The following is an 18,999-nucleotide window of genomic DNA, read 5'->3' as shown; positions in this document are numbered from 1 at the left end:
CAATAGCGCATACAGAAGGTCGACCATATTGCAGCTGGTAGGCACTGATGACAAACATTAAAATTTAACTGGATAGTAGCAGACAACGATGGCTTTCGTTTATCATCGTATTCTAGCGAAGTGTAGACACTGTGTTTGTGTTGCGCTGCGTGTGTGTTATATTTGGTTTGCATATATATTATGCTGGCGTTGTTGGCTTCGCCTCATTGATCGACGACACTTTTTTTAGGCGTGGGCAACTCGTGCTGCAGGTTATCGATTTCTTTGAAACGTAGCAATTTATTGAGTGTTACGTGTAATGATACTATTTAGGATAATGATGATTATGCAGGTGACGAGGAACTGGAGAATTGCGAAAAGACGTCCGATACAACGAGATATATTTATTAATCCCAAAATCTGAATAATGGCTTTGGTGATGAATAAGCCCTCAATATCTGAAAGTTAAAACGCTCAAAATGATAAAAATTCGGGTGTTTTCCATACGACTTTATGATTTGATTTGAATAGTTTTCACTGACAATATTTTCATTTAGTTATACTTAATTTTTATACAGTGAACAACATTCTGCGTAAATTAAACTATAACATAGAAACAATACAAAAACTGTACCAGAGTATGTAAAAATTCTGTAAAAAAGTAATAAAGCAACAAAAATTACAACACGATCATAGTTTTGAGAAAATATGTAAAGATGCATGCCTTATGCGTTCCCTATGAATTTGTCAATTTCGAACAATCATGCTTATATAGTTGTAATCTTCAGATACTCTTTGAATTGAGTGACCGCAGCATGTGAAATCGCCTTTTCAGGAAGTCTTCGTTATCAACAAAAACAACATCGATGACAACCATGAGTTTGTCTTATCTTGTGTAAATTATTCTGACTTTCAATTAAGCGTAAGATCAACACTTTCGTTTCTATAAAACCTAGGTTTTATTGTTAGTTTATGCAATGTTTGTAGGCTTTCCAAATGTTATACGTTTAGTTTCAACTTCGAGCGATAGCCTCGAGAGGTTTCGACTCTGCATGCAAGTCAGAATCGTTTTGAGGAGGCAATTTGAAATTTGGCCGTGCCTCGAATCGTTCATGGGAAATGGTACGAATACTTCATTTTATCAACCAAATATTATTATTTTACATCCTAAGATAAATTTTATACATTTCATCTCTTTAAACGCGCCCAGAGTGAAAAAACGACTTTGTCTCGATCGAAAAATGTTCATGAAAAGCAGTCGATTGGTCCGTATTGAAGTTATTCTATAGAACAACCGAATTGAGACTATTCGAAAAGGTCACAAAAAAGAGAAAACTATCGTACAGTATACATTCGGTTATTGGCAAATCGAGGAGGTCTATCTACATATATACTACGCATTATAGTGCTAGATAAATATGCATTAGCCTACAGTTTTATACCACGTGGCATCTACTTATAAATGTATAGTCGATTCCAGCATTGCAAATGCAGGCGCACGATCAACAGTAAAAATTTTGATTCGGCTGCAATTTTTTATGTTATCACGGGTACTCAAAATTAAAAATCCCAAAAACATTGCACCTGACCGTTTTACAGTTTACTGAAAACGAGTTTAATAACTTTTTTTCATCATATTTTTGGTTGTAAATTTTTAGCAACGTTTTTTCGGTGGAAGAAAATTTAGCCATATTTTTTTCCTCGAGTAAATAAGCCTGATGATTCCGAATATGAAACCCTTGAAAAAAAAATACAAAGAGGAACGGTTTCTTTCAAGGTTGCGCAAACAAAGTCATTTTAGTCAACGCGTTCTGCAGAAATGCAACTCAGACATGATCTCACAATCAGTCGGTCATTGGACTTTGTTGGCCTGACAAAGGAAATTCCCAGCTTATCGATGGAATCATCAAGATAATATTTTTGTTTACGGAACCCTGAGGAATATCGTTTCATTCGGAAATAACGTGTTTTTTTTCCCACTATTCCTGAAGATTCATAAAAAAATATATTTCAGTTTCGAAAAGATGAGACTTTTTTTCGAACGAAAACACATTGGCTCATAATTTTTTATCGACGACAAACAGCGGTAAAATTAATTCTTTGGCAAACATTCCACAGAAAAATTGATCGACGAGTTTCTCATCAATGAAAAGGTCTAGAGGTTTAAAATTTTTGGGACTGTTGTATCTCGGCACGCGCGATAAAATATTAAGATCCCAACGAAATCGAAATCAAAGCATCCGACGTTTCGCTCGTCTGCCTTTACTGGAATCGCCCATATGCAAGGATGATGCGTGCGTTGAACGTAGGCATGGAATAGCCAACAATCCGGTGCAGAGACGGCGTGCTCTGATGTCATCTGGAACCGGAGCCAGGAGTCACCTACAAGAAGTCAGAGTGTGCAGCTTAATCAGCGAAATGTGCCGTGTGCTAAAATATTTATAATATAATACACGCTCCGGTTACGTGGTGAAATGTATTATGCATTACGATGTGCTAATATAGTCGGACACTCGTATACCCGTACAATTCGTGTGATAATATACCTTCCAAAGGGGGTTGCTCGGTAATCGCAGGTTAATCATTACCTAGAAATATTCAACCGAACACCCGCTGTCGCAGGGTAATCAAATTACTTCGCAGTTATCCAGGGGGCAAGAAAACGCGAGCATTAATTAAAATGACATTCGATTTCTCCTGAGAGAAATATTTTATAACAGTATTAAACACTGACTATTTAGAATTTGTAATCAAAGTGCGATTGAATTATATTTCAATACGTTTGTAATTTGTAATAACAAGTAAATTAATTACACGTTACATTTGTATTTTGTATTTAGGGTGGAACAAAATACGAATTACATTTTTTTTTTTCGTACTTATTAGGGTCGAGTGAAATATAAATCGCAGTTGTATATTTGTACTTGCGGTACGAAGTAAAGTTTTTTTATTTTGTAAACAGGGTGAAATAAACTACAGTTAATATTGGCATTTTGTATTCAGAGCAGTACGGTAATAGATTACTTCACAGTAATTTGCTGAGGTTACTATTTATTGCAAACAATACAATTTTTGTTTCGCCTTATGATTGCTGTATTTGTTATTCCTTTAGTTTGTAAAGCAACGAAACACCGCATTTAATAAATCACAAATAATAACGATATAATCTTTGATAATTTGAGAAAGCAAAATGAATTATAAAATTTCAATCCAAATCGTTCTTGACTTTATATTCAGTCACCTGGCTCACTTACATATTTTATACTTTTCGTTCGACGAAGGTAAAATCTTCTACAATCTCTTTTATGACTAATCTCATACAGTTCTCAGCGACTATTTGTTTGAGCAGTTACGAATTAAACTTTGCCCTTGATAGTTCAAGGAATACCGGTAATTCACGAGTAACTTGCAACCTAGTCAACAGCAATTATACTATTTCCATAACGTGTAATCGCACCGATTTCTCCGTAAGTTCTCCGTGGATTCAAGGCTAGAATGGCTGAACGTTCGATCGTGAGTATAACAGATTTTTCTGCTTCGGTCGATGACGACATGCGGTTAAACAGTTATAAACTGAAGTTCATACGTCAATAGCCAATTTGTACCAACGATAAACAAGATGAAATCTTACGTTTGTCATCGTCTTATTAATAAATCGTTATACCAGTAAGCGGTTCAATCAAGCTGCTCACAATACAGAAATTGACTCTTCATTGCGTGGATTTCACGTGACAAATTCTGCTGGTTAAAAATCTTGCTCAATTCTTATTTAATGTTCTATACACGCGATGCAACGACAATTAATCATTTTTTTGCGATCTGCTCTCTGCTTGTAATCGACTGATCGATGATTCAGATAGTTGTACAAATAGTCTCCTCAGTCGGTATTGCAGCATGCAAATCACGGCGAAATACTTTGAATCCGCACAAATTCAGTTTACTGTGAATCCACGCCAGCAGTTCTTAAATCCGTTACTATGTTAATTTTATTCAGAACAGTTTCGTCCATATTTCGTGATACAATGTTTGGTTGCCGGTTCTCGAGTGAATTTTCGAACACTTTTTGTGGAAAGTGCGGAGAATTTATGTAAAGAAGAATTCATGGAGTGCCTATATAAGTCACGATTTTCAATGATATTTATTTGGCACAACAACCTTTATAAACACTGGAAATTGAAAAGTAACCGAAAATCAAATCGGGTTTAACACTTGTTTATCTTATCTTATAAACGAAAACTGGAATTCATGTCGAATTCCCATTATTTGATATCTTAGTGATCCTAATAGAATGTAATGCAAAATTAACCCTCCACGGAACCCGTTTATTTTATTTTTTTTACTGTTTCCGTGGAACCCCTGGGTTTTTTATGGCCTGTCCTGTTTTTCTTTATGTTAGAGGCTTTTTAAAAATCTAAAAAAAATTCATGGATACTCCCCAGGGTCTCTACTGCACGCTCCGATCGTTTTCAGAATGAAATGTATCAAGACTTTTGCAATAATAATCGGGATTCGCACTACAATTTGCAAAATCTGTAATTCGTTAAAAAAATTTATGTCTGCAGTAAATAAATATCTAGAAGAAATACTGTAGGGTTTTAAAGCTCAGACAAAGATGTTTCAGAAAAATATAGTTTTATGTGCCTCGATTGAAAAAATTGTATACTTATGAATTTTAAAATCAAAATTTCGAAAATGGGGTAAACTTCACCGGCATCCTGACTGTCGGTAATATGCTATTCAACTTCGTCTCCGTCCTCTTCATCCTCAGAAACCTCATCAAAATTTTGAGGCTCTCGTTCGCGTAAATAATAACGTATTTCCTTAGCGCTCCTTTTTGCCATACTTTATATTTCGATGTATATTTTCATAAATGACACCGTATTTATATAAGTAACTCTAGAAAACTTCATGTTATTGTTAAACACTTGAAAATAGTCGAAAAAACGAAATAAATAAAATTTACTTACTGTTACAAAACAGTAACGTCGGGGAACTCCTGGGTTTTTCACGACACACAATCAATTTGAACTCTTTACTATTTATCGATAAACTGCCGAACTTCGTCGTATCTTGGCTCTTGAGCCCCTACTACCAATAACTTGTTTTGGGGAGTGGAGCCAGGTCCAGCCCTTCTTGCATTTCGGAGATACTTGAGGATAAAATTTGGTTTGTCCCTCAAAAGACCCAAGGGTATTATGGATGGTTAAATTTTGACGTTTACTAAGCTGTTCAAGCGATTCGAATGTTCGAAAAAATCTGACTGTTAGACCCCGAAACGTTCTAAAACAATTGACATTTGGACGATAAAGTAGGAAATCGCACCTCCTTAAGATACGTTAGGTTTGAGTGTGGTGATTCTATCGCGAGAAGTTACCACGGTCTTGCCGTCGGTAACATGTTGTCATGGGGTGTTACCGTCTGGGGAAATCTGTACGAAATTCTGTTACCGATTAGTTTTCGTGTAATGTTGCTGCTCTTACCGAGCGAGATCCAAAAGTAAACAATGTTCGAAAACAAAAACATAACAGAACAGAAATTAAAAAATTCTACTAAAGCGCATCAAGTTGTAATAATTCAGTTAGGAACACTGAATTTCAACGATAAATACCTCGCTGTCAATACTATCAGATGAATCACACAGTTGAATGATTTTCTCATAAAATGTGTATTCTAATGAATTTCCTAGCGAATCTTTTAGATGGATTTTTTCTTAGTAAACAAAAATCGACAAGCACAATTGTTATAATTTATAGATGATAAACTTACAATTCAGCAAGATAGATTATTTTTACACGAAATCTAACTTGGACGATTGGCGGAGGATTCATTCACGAAAAAAATAAGCTATTTCATCAGAATCAAACGTTCCAGACCAGATATCTTTTCATTTCTCGGGCGCGGTATTCAATACCGACTACGAAATTCTTACCGACATTTGGAAAAGTCGGAAACGAGAAGGAATTTAAATTGTAGGAAAACTGGATCCGTACGGTCTACAGATGACGCTTCACTATGATTCTCGACACTGAAGAAAATTAACGTTTGCCGATTGAAATAAATTTGCCTCAAATCTTGCAATTCCCTCAATTTTTACAGACCTTACTTTTTAGCTTTATATTAAACATTTTTTTTTAATCCAATTATAGTACCGTTAATACTTTGTCATAAAATTTATAACGAGATTTAGAATAACACATATGACGCATACAATGTCATCCCATTTTTCGAGTGTATCTAATTCTTAGGAATATGTTAATTATATACTTAATAAATATCCAGCAGCCAGTTAAAAAATAGATCTTCCACATTTTTTGACGGTACTGTTTGGTTCATTTCGTCTAACGCTCAAGTTTATTTTGAACGAAGATATATTCTTAAATCTTGAACTACTTTAATTTGATTTTTTTCTGTTGTTCTAAATGAATTTGTCAATGAAATTTTCTTACACTCCACTGTGTACAATTTTCTTTTCCAGCAAAATTATTAAAATTCTATGATTCAAAACAGGATTCTTGAGTATTTTTTAATGATGTTTTCGAGCCAATTCGTGATTTTTATTGTCAAACAAAAGTTATTAAACATTTTATACGAAAAAAAATTGTGAAAATTGCTTTTTCGGCTTAATTTGTCTATCTTTAATAATAAAACTGTCCGGATTTTCGTCTCAGAATCCTGGCCTGCGAGTAATCACTGACGAAAGCGTACGACATCGTTTTCTTTTTCTCGAATCAAAGTCAATAAAATAACGAAGGAAATTGAGAAAAAAACATATCTTCATTTAGTGCATCAATTTTGAAAACATCATTTTGAGCTCATCTTAACATTCTATCGTACATACTTGTGTAAAAAAATTGATCTACGTACGAAAAAACTGACTGAGAAATTTTTATAAAAAACGAGTTATGTAAGTCGTTTTCATTTCAGTTTCGAATATCAATTTGAAAGAATTAGAGAAGATATAAGCCATTCCATTGTTACGCGGTGGACAAGTGCACATAATTTATATTATTAGGTTCACATTATTTTTACGATAAAATTCATCAGTTTTGGCTAGTGATTTATTCGGTGTACACATATATTAAAAGAAGTCAGAAATGTACGTAATTAAATGGATAAAAATTTCAGAATCATGCGAAAAAAATATGCACACACAAGTGTATTTGCTGTTGCATAATCATTTGGACAATGGTACATCACCGAAGAAACTGATCGCTTCAATCCGAACGGCTTTTTGCGGCTGGCGAAAATATCATTATACTTGAGTGTTGAGCAAATATTTTTTTAACTTGCGAAAAATTTGGCTACACCAGTTGAAACGTTTCGTTTTTTCTCACCAATCGTAAATAGAAGCCGTTGTAAATCCGAACAATTCTCTTTCTCACAATTAGGAAAGTACCCGAAATGCGCCTCACCGATTTATTTTATTCTGTGATAGGTTGCAATGCATCAAAAAACATTACACGCGAATTTGTTTTATTAAAGGCAGAAAACCGCCCCTGAAATATGATCCCAAAAAATGAGGGATGCAACCCCTGGGAGTAGAAACACTGCGCATATATTCGTATGTTGATAGTGAACATAATGTCCGATTGGTTTAATAAAAAAAAATTTACGTCAGTAGTGAGAAATTCTAAAAATTCGATTATTCGGGATGAAACTTTAAGGGTGGTTGATGTCCCTCAAATGGACGAATTGGCACATTATAAGAAAAAATACGTGGCTGACGTTTTTTAACGTTGTACAGCATATCACAGAGCACTGAGAAAAATTTCACTTGTTACAGTAACTAGAAAAATTGAGTAAGACAGGTATCTTTGAAAAAACTGTTTGAATATTGTTGGAATTACGAAAAACGAGGTACGCCTGACCATTTTGCGCTATCGTCGATCCTTTTTTCGTAATTGCAACGCAAAATCAGTTTCTGAGGTTTATCCTACTTTTTTAGTTAAACAAGGCTTTAACGTCAATTTATTCTTGCACGAGCATTAAATTTTCGCAACGGTTACAAGAAAATATAGTAACAGTGATCGTAATGAGAAAGAATAGTAACGCATACCAGACTTTCCGGTAACGGCTAGAAAACTAATTATCATTTTCTACCTATAACTATATTTTTCGATCGTGGTAAAAAATGAAAATAGTTGAGGACCGAGCGTTAACCGGAACTAAAAATTTCTCTCAGTGAGTGAAGTAATCGGCGAGATACATCTAGGCTACCTACTTTTCGTATCCGCAGTTGTAATAACAAAAATATTCTTGTCTTTACACACTTTCGAACATTGTACCCAACGCGTCACAGTGTTTCAGGCTCCTACAACATCTGAACACGTATTTGTGAGAAGCATTTCGTCGTCGCTCCAAGAGGAGGACGGTCAGGGTAAACCGTATGCGGCCTCAAGAAGTCTTCTTGGTGTAATATCGGAGGCGGCATTTGATACGTTATTGTCGTCCTCGCGGGAGCCATGAAACCCGCCCAACCCCACCAGGTCGAACCGGAGCCTGGCGCCGCTCGGTAACCATTTCTATACCAAAGCTTTCCCTGCCGCGGAACGGAGACGCGATGCAAATTCAATTGGAATTGGAGGGCGGCGAGGAGGAAGGTGCGCGACTCGTGAGTACAGGGCGCGGAGGAAATCTCCCTCCGTATCTTCGCCGTTCCCCCTTTTCCCCTTTCTCCCTTTCCCGCCGACCCGCGATCCTCGCGACTCTGGTGTACACGGTGTGCAATTTTCATGGCCCTGCCTTTACAAGAAGGCTGGTCAATCGGCAATCAATACATTTTTATCGTTTTATTGCGAAACGTAGTCAGTGATCACGAATTCATTGTAATTGTCCGACCAATTTATTCGCAGCCTGTGACGTGTGATTTTTTTTTTTTTTTCTGAAAATTTGAAACCAACGATAAGTAGGTATTTGAATTTCGGACAAGAGCTTGTACCTGTAAGATAATGATCTTTGATTTCAAAGCTTTTGAAAATATTCATTGCACGTAGAAATATTGACTCCCGCAATCGAGGCAATTCTAATTTTAGTTCTAGTATGTGAATTCCCGCAAAAAATTTAATCGCAGGAGACATTTTTCAGTCTGATGAAATTTTACTCTTCGGACAAATGAATCCAAGTTTTGTCGACTAAACGTTATTTTTATGAGATGAAAAACTTCGTTTATTAAAGTAAAGTTTTAGAGATGTGTCGCGGATAAACTTTTTATACAGTTCAAATTTAATTGCTTCTGGTACTACATTTCTCTGGTTGTGAAAACAATTAATCAATATCACGCTCGAATGCATTTCTTGTTTGGATAAAATTATTAATTAAAATGTTTTTTATTCTAAATTTTGTTATATGAATAACTCGTAAACATGTCAAGAGATTGAATTCAAAATCGACACAAACCATGAAAATCTAGTTTATTCAATTTTGAGATATCAGCGCACAAAAAATTGATCACATACACAACCAGATGGATATATGAAAATGGTCAAAGATGATTCTTTAGCGCCCAAAATATCCGTGCCTGGTAATTCAGTGAAAGCTCAAGTTTTAATTTTCGGAGTAATTAGCACAAATATCCCTTGAAACCGAGGGGCGGGAAATTCAAATTCTAGTAGGTACACAAATCCGTTTGATTTCACTCCACGATTGCTTATTATATTAAAATAAATTTTTTTTTAAACAACTTCACCCAAACGAATTTTTTTTTTTTTTGTTTTTTTTTCTATAAATAGTCAGTTCAATACAGCTATTTGTAGGAATTGAAATCGAATGGATATCCTAGATTGTTGACTATTTCAATACGAAATGAACAAAAATCAATTTTTTTCTAATTTCTTTTTATTCATAGCTTGCAGGTTGAGGAGTAGCCAAAAGTTAACGTAAAAATTCACGCGAATTTCAACGACTCGTGTTTTGGATTTGCAGGGAAAACGGACTAGAGAAGGGAAACCCACAACTATTTTACGTTACGGAAGGTTCCGTGCACTGGCACGATGATGAATAGCTTGCTGAGTCCGAATCAATTAACTTCGGTTTCTACTTCTCGCTCAGTTCTACGGAATAGCTGAAAATTCGTAGGAAAACCGTACGAGAAAAAAATATTTGGATTTCCAGAAATATTTTAGTACGTATTAGTACGAATATATTTTTTTCAAATAAAACTATTCAAACTAATAAATACAATTCAAAACCAAGGAAGATTAGAATAGAATGCAAATCACCAGAGTTCAAGAATCTTAAATGTTCAAATTACAAAACCTTTTCTTAAATCTTTCATATGTCAGCTTGTGTTGTTCAAATTTTCGCTAATTCATTTCTATCACATATTAATAAGGATGTCGTTACGATCGGCTTAAAAAATAAATGCCGAAGATTTTTCAAATGGGTTTTTTTCTTTTTCAAAATTTGATTCAGATGGTACGTGGTTCCTTTTACTCTTAAAGGAAATATTTCAATTTCCAAGCTGTCAAAATCAGAATTATAGCAGGATCAAATTTTTCATATATACCACTTTACCGTGTTCTAAAACTTTGAAAAACACTAGGGAGGTCTGAGTCATTGATGAAAAATACGGGAAACATAGGTTACGTGCAATACCAGTAGCGTGTCAAGACCTCAAAGCAAGTGAAAATTAATCACAAGTCTACATATTTATGGTATTCTGATAAATTTTCCGATGATTTTTCATTAATGATCGTACACATAAGCAAAATCGACCAGACATGATCATTTGTAAAAATTTGTCCCACTTTTATCACTCGGAGACGAAATAAAAAAGTGTAAAGTAAGATAAAACTTTACCCCAGTTAACCAAATCGGAGTCAAAAGAATTGGGATCCAATTTTACATCTAAAAACAGTAAAACTCTTACCCATGACCATTTCACCCGGAATTACCCTATTCGAATGATTTAGTTTACGATAACGATTAGGATTCTTCTCGATTTTTTTCAATCCAAGATGGAGGAATTCAGATTATTTTCTATCCGTTCCAATCCCGTTATCGATGGTAAGTAATAGTTTTACACTTTGCGAGCTGCCAACGTGTCAGATTAATTCTCTCTTTTTTGGGTGGCAGAGTTTGTCATCTCGAAAAAACGCGTACAATCGAACTTGTCATAAAATTTCCGACACAGCCCAGTTTGCTCCATGATCGTCACGTGACGCGGGTCACCCTGTACAACCAGACGAAGCGTTGTCGAGCGGAGGATGGAAAAGGACGCCCCTGGGAGCCCAAGGGAGCGACGCTTACTAGATCAAGTTAGACTCGTCGTTTGAATACCTACAACGAGGGTGGTATCGGTGAGCGGGTCCCGTACCCCTCGCGAGACATGGCGGATCAAAAGTTGATGCCGCGCAGCTCTTCGCTTTATATGATTACCCATCGACTTGTCCCGCGTATTGGTCCTACGGGGTCCCGCGATATCGGCCCGGTGGAAACTCACTCGACACTCGACGTCGACGCATGGAATACTTAAACCATCGCGTCACTCCTGTATCACCGTATCCGAACGCTTACTTACACCCATGCGAATGTCGACTGGTTCCGTTGCACGAACCGGGAACCGGGATCCGGGCGGTGAGCCGTATTACCATTTTCCCGCTTCGCACGCGACATTTTAAATCGAATTACCAGACTGTACATCACACTCCTGAAATGTAGGTACGTGCCGAAGGTGACGCCCCGTTGGCCGGAAGTCTGCAACTGTATTACTGACGAGGTCCTGCGATGCACGTCCAGCTCCTTGAACGTCATTTCGTATCTGGATGGACCGTGATGGTAGATTGTAGGCTGGTAACACTTTTCCACGACAACTGGCAAACGCACGGCTATTGGGAAAGAATCTTAAGTTATACGCAAGAAAACGGCCTCATGAAGATAGTGAGTTGATAACACTTTTGGACAATTGAGAGACACGCGCTATTGTCGAAGAATATAAAGTTACGTGGAAGGACATTGTCATGAACGTAGTAAGTTGATGACACTTCTCGACAATAAGCACACACACCATTGGCAAAGAATATGAAACTACGTGGGACAAGATCGTCATGAAGAGAGTAGGCTGATGACATTGCTAAAGACATTGTCAAAGACATACCTACACTATTAGTAATTGGACGCATGGAGCTACGTAGAAGAACATCGTCATGAGAAATCGGCATTTTTGTGTGAAAATAAGATTTTATTGTGTGATTACTATCCAAGACATAATGCCCACTAAACAATAGTTAACACATTCCCGGGTTTTCCCTGATCAGCTTATAACTTTTTCCTGATTAAAATTTGATCTAACGAGACCCATTTGAATGATTATTATTATTTAATGATCATGGAATTGAGTACGCGAATGATAAGTGATTCTTAGGTTTTTGCTTCTTCATCGGGGAAGCTTTATTTCTTGTTGTGTTGAATCATCGCCACAATATCACCTGCCTAATTGAGAGTTTCATTTACGTTTAGACAAGTACTCTGATCATTTTCTGAATCCCTCGACTTTTTCATGATTTCCCAGTTTTCCCTGACCAGTTACCACCATGCAAGAATCTGGTGTTCACACGAGGTGATACTTTTTGTCACAGATCTCTTTCAATAAGTAAGAAAAACTGAAATGTTGTCAGGATAAAACTACAATGCCTTGCAGTTCTGATTCCCAAGTAGCACCGACGATGAAACTTATATCTGACTTATTACCGGAAAAAAAACGTCAGCTGACTTTGGTAACACAAAAATGACATATTCCAAGCCAATAGTTAACCGCATGCCAACCGTAAGTTCGTAAATGTCTTCCAGATTCACGGTTTTCTGCAGTTGATAGTATAAAAGTTGACGATGAATTGACTTGTAAGCATAAAATAAAAGTGAAGAGGAGTTTTGAAATTTTTTCACAATCACTACATTTTTGTCAACCTTTAACGTGTAGTATGTTAACATACTACCGTTTGACGTCTAAATATATATGAATATTGTATTGCTATTTCGGGCAGATGCACCAATTTTGATCAACTTACGATTAGTATCAACTGCTTTAAAACCCTCGCTCGCTAAATCTCGCTCGGAGTCGGATGCCTAGTGTAGCTAGTTTTGTGCTCGCTTACTCGTTGTCAATGTTTTACCAGATGATAAGAGATTTACCAGATACCTCACGCCCTAGCTGCTCGAGGATTGTTCAATGGGTAATAAGAGTTGATCAATACATCATCACACATATTTGCAAATACACAATTCAAGATGTGCTTATGCGCTCACTACTATCATCAACTCAGTTGAGTAAGCTGCTTTAAGGTTGGGATGCCTAGTACAGCTAATTTTTGTGCTCGTTTGGTTAAAGCCTTACTGTCATTAGTTTAGCGTACATTCGTAGAACGTTAAAACATAATTCACTACCTGATAATTCTGCTCGTATGTATCGTAATGTACTGTTACAAAGGGTGAAATCACCCGTTTACCTCCCTTTCAACTGATCTAGTAGTCATCACAGATAAAAGACATGTAAGACTTCATATGTCATAAAATGAACAAGGTTGCTGCGTCAACCGATAGTATTGTAAGAATAGCCTTATTTCGGACGTTAAACTGAAAACACTTTCTTGCCATTAAAGCATTTTCTCAATATTTAATTTCCGCCTACGATTGCTTCGCTAATTAAGCTAACAAACCCGTATTTATTTTGTGACGTTTGCCAAAACGTTACAATACATACACAATAATTTACATAGTGAATCTCGACGTCCAGTCGATAACGTTGCTAGTAGATATTGAATGTACAGCAACAATTTCAACAAAACGTAACTACGAAGCGCCAGTCCTGGAGGTCGAAATTCACAAGGTAAAAGACCTGGGCAGCCAAAACTACGGAGTCTCCCGAGTATATTTCCGTATGAGTAACCGAATAGATCAAAATTCACGTTGACAGTAAAAGGGGCTTCAAATGTCGAATATACCTTTTAGCTGAGCGTTTGACTGACATCAGAAGCGAGAAATCTTAATTCGGAGGACATGATTGTTCTCCGAGGTATTAGATCGGAGGGGATGGAGAGACTAGGAGAATACCCGACGGTTTATAAATACAGGGTCCCTGGAGTAGCTCAGGAATTAATGGAATCGGAATAGAATTTAGTTCCGATAAGGAAATATACTCGAGAGACTGTGTAAGTCGGGTGGGGGGGGGGTCGCCATCAATGATGCAGCTAAAGGAGATACATTGAGAAGAGTCGAGACTTCGCCGCTGGGCATCTTCTTCTCCTCCCCGGATCTTGTCTCCAGGGTTCGATTTCGCGAACCGGACCGACAGACGTGGGGGCCAAACCTGAGACTCAAGACCTGAGACCCGGCAGGACGCCTTCGTCTAACCGGGTCTTCGATAGTGGAGCCAACAGCATCACCCGACAAATAATCACTCGGAGCCGATCACCGGCTCAGTTATTCATGACGGGTAATGAATCGCCTCTCGAGGGAATTCACTAGTCGTCACCGTGCGCGTGTTCACACGAGGACAACGATCGCAGCAATTTGCCGTTACGCCTAAGTCGTCGCAGAATTGCGTAAAAGTCAAAGAAATATCTCGTCTTTTTCGATACACCGTGATGATCCTTTTTTTTGGTCGTTTTCAGTGACCAAAAATAACTTTGAGTAACCACGTTTTATGAAAACCTATAACAACTTTTAAAAGTCTTATCAATTTTGAATGATTTATTTCGCCGTTTTGAATTTTAGGACCTCAAATTCGTAATTAGAGAACCAAAAACTTCGCAAAATCTAGTTTTTTGGAAATCAAATAACCTCGTTACTAAGAATAGATTTTTAGGTAGTTTTTGGTGCACTTTGAATATCGTCGATCGTCAAATATGGTACTTAAAAACGACCCTAAATTAGAAAAAGCTTTTCGTTTTGCACTTGTTCACTTCCTAAAGACGACTCTAGAATATTTATTTCAAAACTATAAGCTGATAGAATTTCAACTTTGGAGATCCTTCGTGGTATGTCTTTTCAATGACAAATTATTACATAAACCGATGTATACTTTATCAGTATATTTATGTCTTTGAACTATAACTTTGAAACCGCTGATACTTCCAATTGTCAGTTTTCCTGTAATTCATGGAAGAACAATTTCTACAATATTTAGTGTTTATTACTTCGTAATTTTGGTGTATGATATTGTTTGCCCGTACAAAGAAGAAATAACGCGTTGCAGATCGGTATAACAGATCTGCAAATGAAACGTCGCGTATATAGACAGACAAAGTGAATAAAAATTCTTCAATTCCGTTGTGTCCGTGTAATAAATTTTTCACGTAATTCGGGGGCACATAAATCTCATTTGGGGTGGAGTTGATCGGGAATTTCCTCGTCCGAACAACATGGCATTCGCATAGCTATTGCGTGTCGGGTTCTCGCCAACGGTCAAGGATTCAAAAAGTCAATTTTTCATTATCACGAGCATCGAGTTAATGGAATTCTTGATAAAGGGATTACCTCACGTTATATAACCAAGAATTTTGACACCTATGATGTTTGTAATAAACTCTGTGAAACTCTTCGTTTTGCCCAACGATCGGGTGATATAAAATAAACTAATTAACGATGTATCGGGTGTACAGTCTCATAAAAAGCGTAAACACGAAAATAACAAAAAACGGTGGTTGCGAATCAATATTTGAATTACATTATGTCAAGTTTTATCAAAAAAGCGTGCATTTTTATGGAAATAGTTTAGTAATTAGTGATCTCAGTTGGGTTCCGTTACTAAGTACCTTTTTCAATTTCAATTATTCGTATAGTTTGTCCCGGAACGAACTCTACGTCACTGGATAGACATTTTTGGTTGAAACTTGATTACATTTTGAAATAAAGGATTACTTGTTTACATGCTGTATTGATTTTATAACATATTAAGTTATGTTTCTTCGATCAATTGACGAGCTTACGAAAAAACGGAGTTAAGGGACTGCATAAATAATCCAATTCAAAATCAAACGAGCTGTTATTCTAATTAATCTGTTATTGTAATTTTTCACGAAAAAATGGTTATTTAGTCTCGGTTTCGTAATTATTTTGGTCGGACATTGTTTGGACCGGACTGTACACCCGATGCATGGTTAAAATACGATATCAACAGTCTACTGTAACAATAATAATATCAATAATGGTCATAAGAATGATCGTAGTTCAACACAATAATCGTAACGAAAAATAATAACAGTCACGCGTAATAGTTGGACCAAATATAATGATGATAAATATATAGCTAGTGGAGCAATTCGTAGGCAAGCGAATGCTTAACGCCTTTTCATTTTCATAATTATCCCGTTAGCGCAGCCAGTTGGACGGCCAAGTTTCACTCCCGTTTTATGTTTTCGCACACACACGAAGCCGAGTTAGGCACATCCGCTTACACTAGGTATGCAAAATTTGCGCATTTGGCGATGTTCAAGAACGGAGGTGAGGTTTGTTACCGTAGTTTCTGAGCAGGTAGAACAAGCCATGTGAAAGTAACCGGGGCTTCTGTAAGTACGTGTTTTTATCGCTACGGTTATTAATTAGGGTAAGGTGGGAATAGAGCGGCAGCTATTCACCTCGAAACGTCGGCCGAGGCTCGTCGAAATTTGGTGCAATAATTTTAAACATCTATGTGCGTAATATTAACTGTTTGATGTTCCCACTGGACTCGGAAAAATTCGCTGCGAAACGATGTACGGAAAGTCTGACCGTCAAATTTCCATCTTCTCTGCCAGTTTTTATCTTTATCTTCCGGTTCATATTCAAGGTTGGAAAATGATTTATCGGTAATTTGCAGACAACTGTTCTGATCAATATATATAAATAAAGACTACCTTTGAAAATGCTCTAATAGGACACTAATTATATGAAACTATTCAAGTATAAGAATCCATAAACTCTGTAATTAAAATTTTACAACTTCAATTTTTCTGCATAATTTCGCTAAGTATATGCGAAGAAGTCTATTTCAATCAATATTATGATTCAGAAAAAAATTACAATAGTACCTACACAATTGTAGATTCTGAGAATTTCCGAAGAGTCTGGATTCAATTATTGACAACGGTTTTTGATTTTTAAATAAACTTGATCATATCTAGGTAGAATTTGTTTTTCTTCTCGAATCGATTAGTGGAAGTATTTTCCCGCTGAATAGAAACTTGCAACCGTTCCTGAAAAGATACAAGATTTTCAAATCTTTCGTTCGTCTTCGTTGGTCTTGGATCGTTTAACAATAAGTTATATTCACCGCAATCTATTTTCGAAATCCAATAATTCACCAATTCATGTGTGTGCGATTTTCCGAGGAACTCAATAATTGTTCGACAATTGGTTTAATTATTAACGCGGTAACCTCAATGGTTTTACAAGTTATCTGCTCATCAAATGATATAGAATAATTGTTAATGGTGCGGAAATCATAAAGCAGTGGAAGTTGACAGATTGGTATTCTGACTGCGCATGCGCGGGCTTTCAAGGGTTTTCATGCACGCTGACCACCTCAAGCTTCAATTCAAATAGTTGATGTAGTGATTCGGAAATGTGTGGCGACTTTTACTATCAACTGGCTGACGACTGATTACTACTACGAGTCGTTATGCAATGATTTCAATTCGGAACTTGATGCGGAAGAGTTTGACGTTTCTTCTCCCGTTGTGAATAGGTTGGCTCACCTGGCTCGCGTACGAATATATTGCCGCGATAAAATCTCACCGACCAATAGAGGCCGATCATTACGCACACGCGCAGTCGGTCACTCGGCTTGTTAACGGTTAAGTTTCACCGTCCCTCTCGGTATGCGTATAACGAGGTGACAAGTCCTGCAGCGGAAAGCGGTGTGGATGGGGTGTCGATTTGTCAGTAAGCTTTTAATAAAATGCAAAAGTTGTCGTCACGATCTCGGATGGTTGAGTTGTATAAATAGCGTCGTGCGGCGAATTCGAAGTGAAGAAGATAAAACGAGAAGAAAAGAAACGGTGGTAAGAAAGAAGGGCGAGAAGGCAGCTGGATGTAGTGGGTTGTATTATACCTATATAAGGAGAGGGACGGACCTTGGTACAAGAGAAGAGTCGAAGAAGAGGGAAATGAATGGCATTCCGAGGAGGCTGGAACTTCGGAGGATGAGAACGCAGCCGCGGCACGCGCCCCGGCTATCAGTCAGACGGCATCTTTGCCGTGGAACTGGACCAGGGTAATAATGTCTGAAGAGTAAAGACTGATCGAGCCGAGCCGAAGAGACAGTCGCTAGTCGAACCAAACGAATCTCCTGCGTGTCCGTTAGTCGCCCTTGTATATAACTTCAGGACCCCACCGAATTTTTGAATGATCTTCCGTTGAACGTGCAGCCGGAAAAATTTGTGTATGGAGCATTCCGTGACGAATCACACAAACTCTCGTTCCGTCAATCTCTGATTTCTTTTTTTATTTTTTCTAATAATACATCATCCTAGTGTAGCGGGTCGGAAAATATATATTTTTTTTTCGATGTTTAAAATACGCTAATCGATCTGATTTTTTTTTTTTACGTCAAATCAAAGCACTCATGAAGAACAGAATATAAATTCTTAAACATTTATTTTGATGTTTTTTAAATTTATTTTATAATTTTAAATATGACTGTGAAAAAAAGGAGTCTTACGGTGGAAACGGTGGTGACCGTAAATATTATGTTAAACAAAATTTGTAAAAAGATTATTTATCAGTATGAAAGCCGCTATCTTGTTATGGAGGTTTTTCTTGTTTTAATCAAAGTTGACAAAATGGTGGCGGTTTGAAAAAAATTATCGAATTCAGCCTATTTCTTCGATGCTTTTTCGTTAAAGACAATATGAAGATTTAAAAAAAAAAGCTTCCATAGCAAGATAAGGAATGGCATGAAGAAGGTTGTGTCCAAATTTCAGACAGAGAACTTGGAAACTCTCCTTTGGAAGTATCCACCGTTTTGAAAAATCTCGTTTCGAGAAAACCGTTTACAAAAATTTCCATTAAATAAAAATAAAGGTTTAAAAAATTTATTATCTGTTC

This window comes from Neodiprion lecontei, chromosome 5 (assembly GCF_021901455.1).
Source record: "Neodiprion lecontei isolate iyNeoLeco1 chromosome 5, iyNeoLeco1.1, whole genome shotgun sequence".
NCBI lineage: Eukaryota > Metazoa > Arthropoda > Insecta > Hymenoptera > Diprionidae > Neodiprion > Neodiprion lecontei.
Note: the sequence above shows the minus strand (reverse complement) of the source record.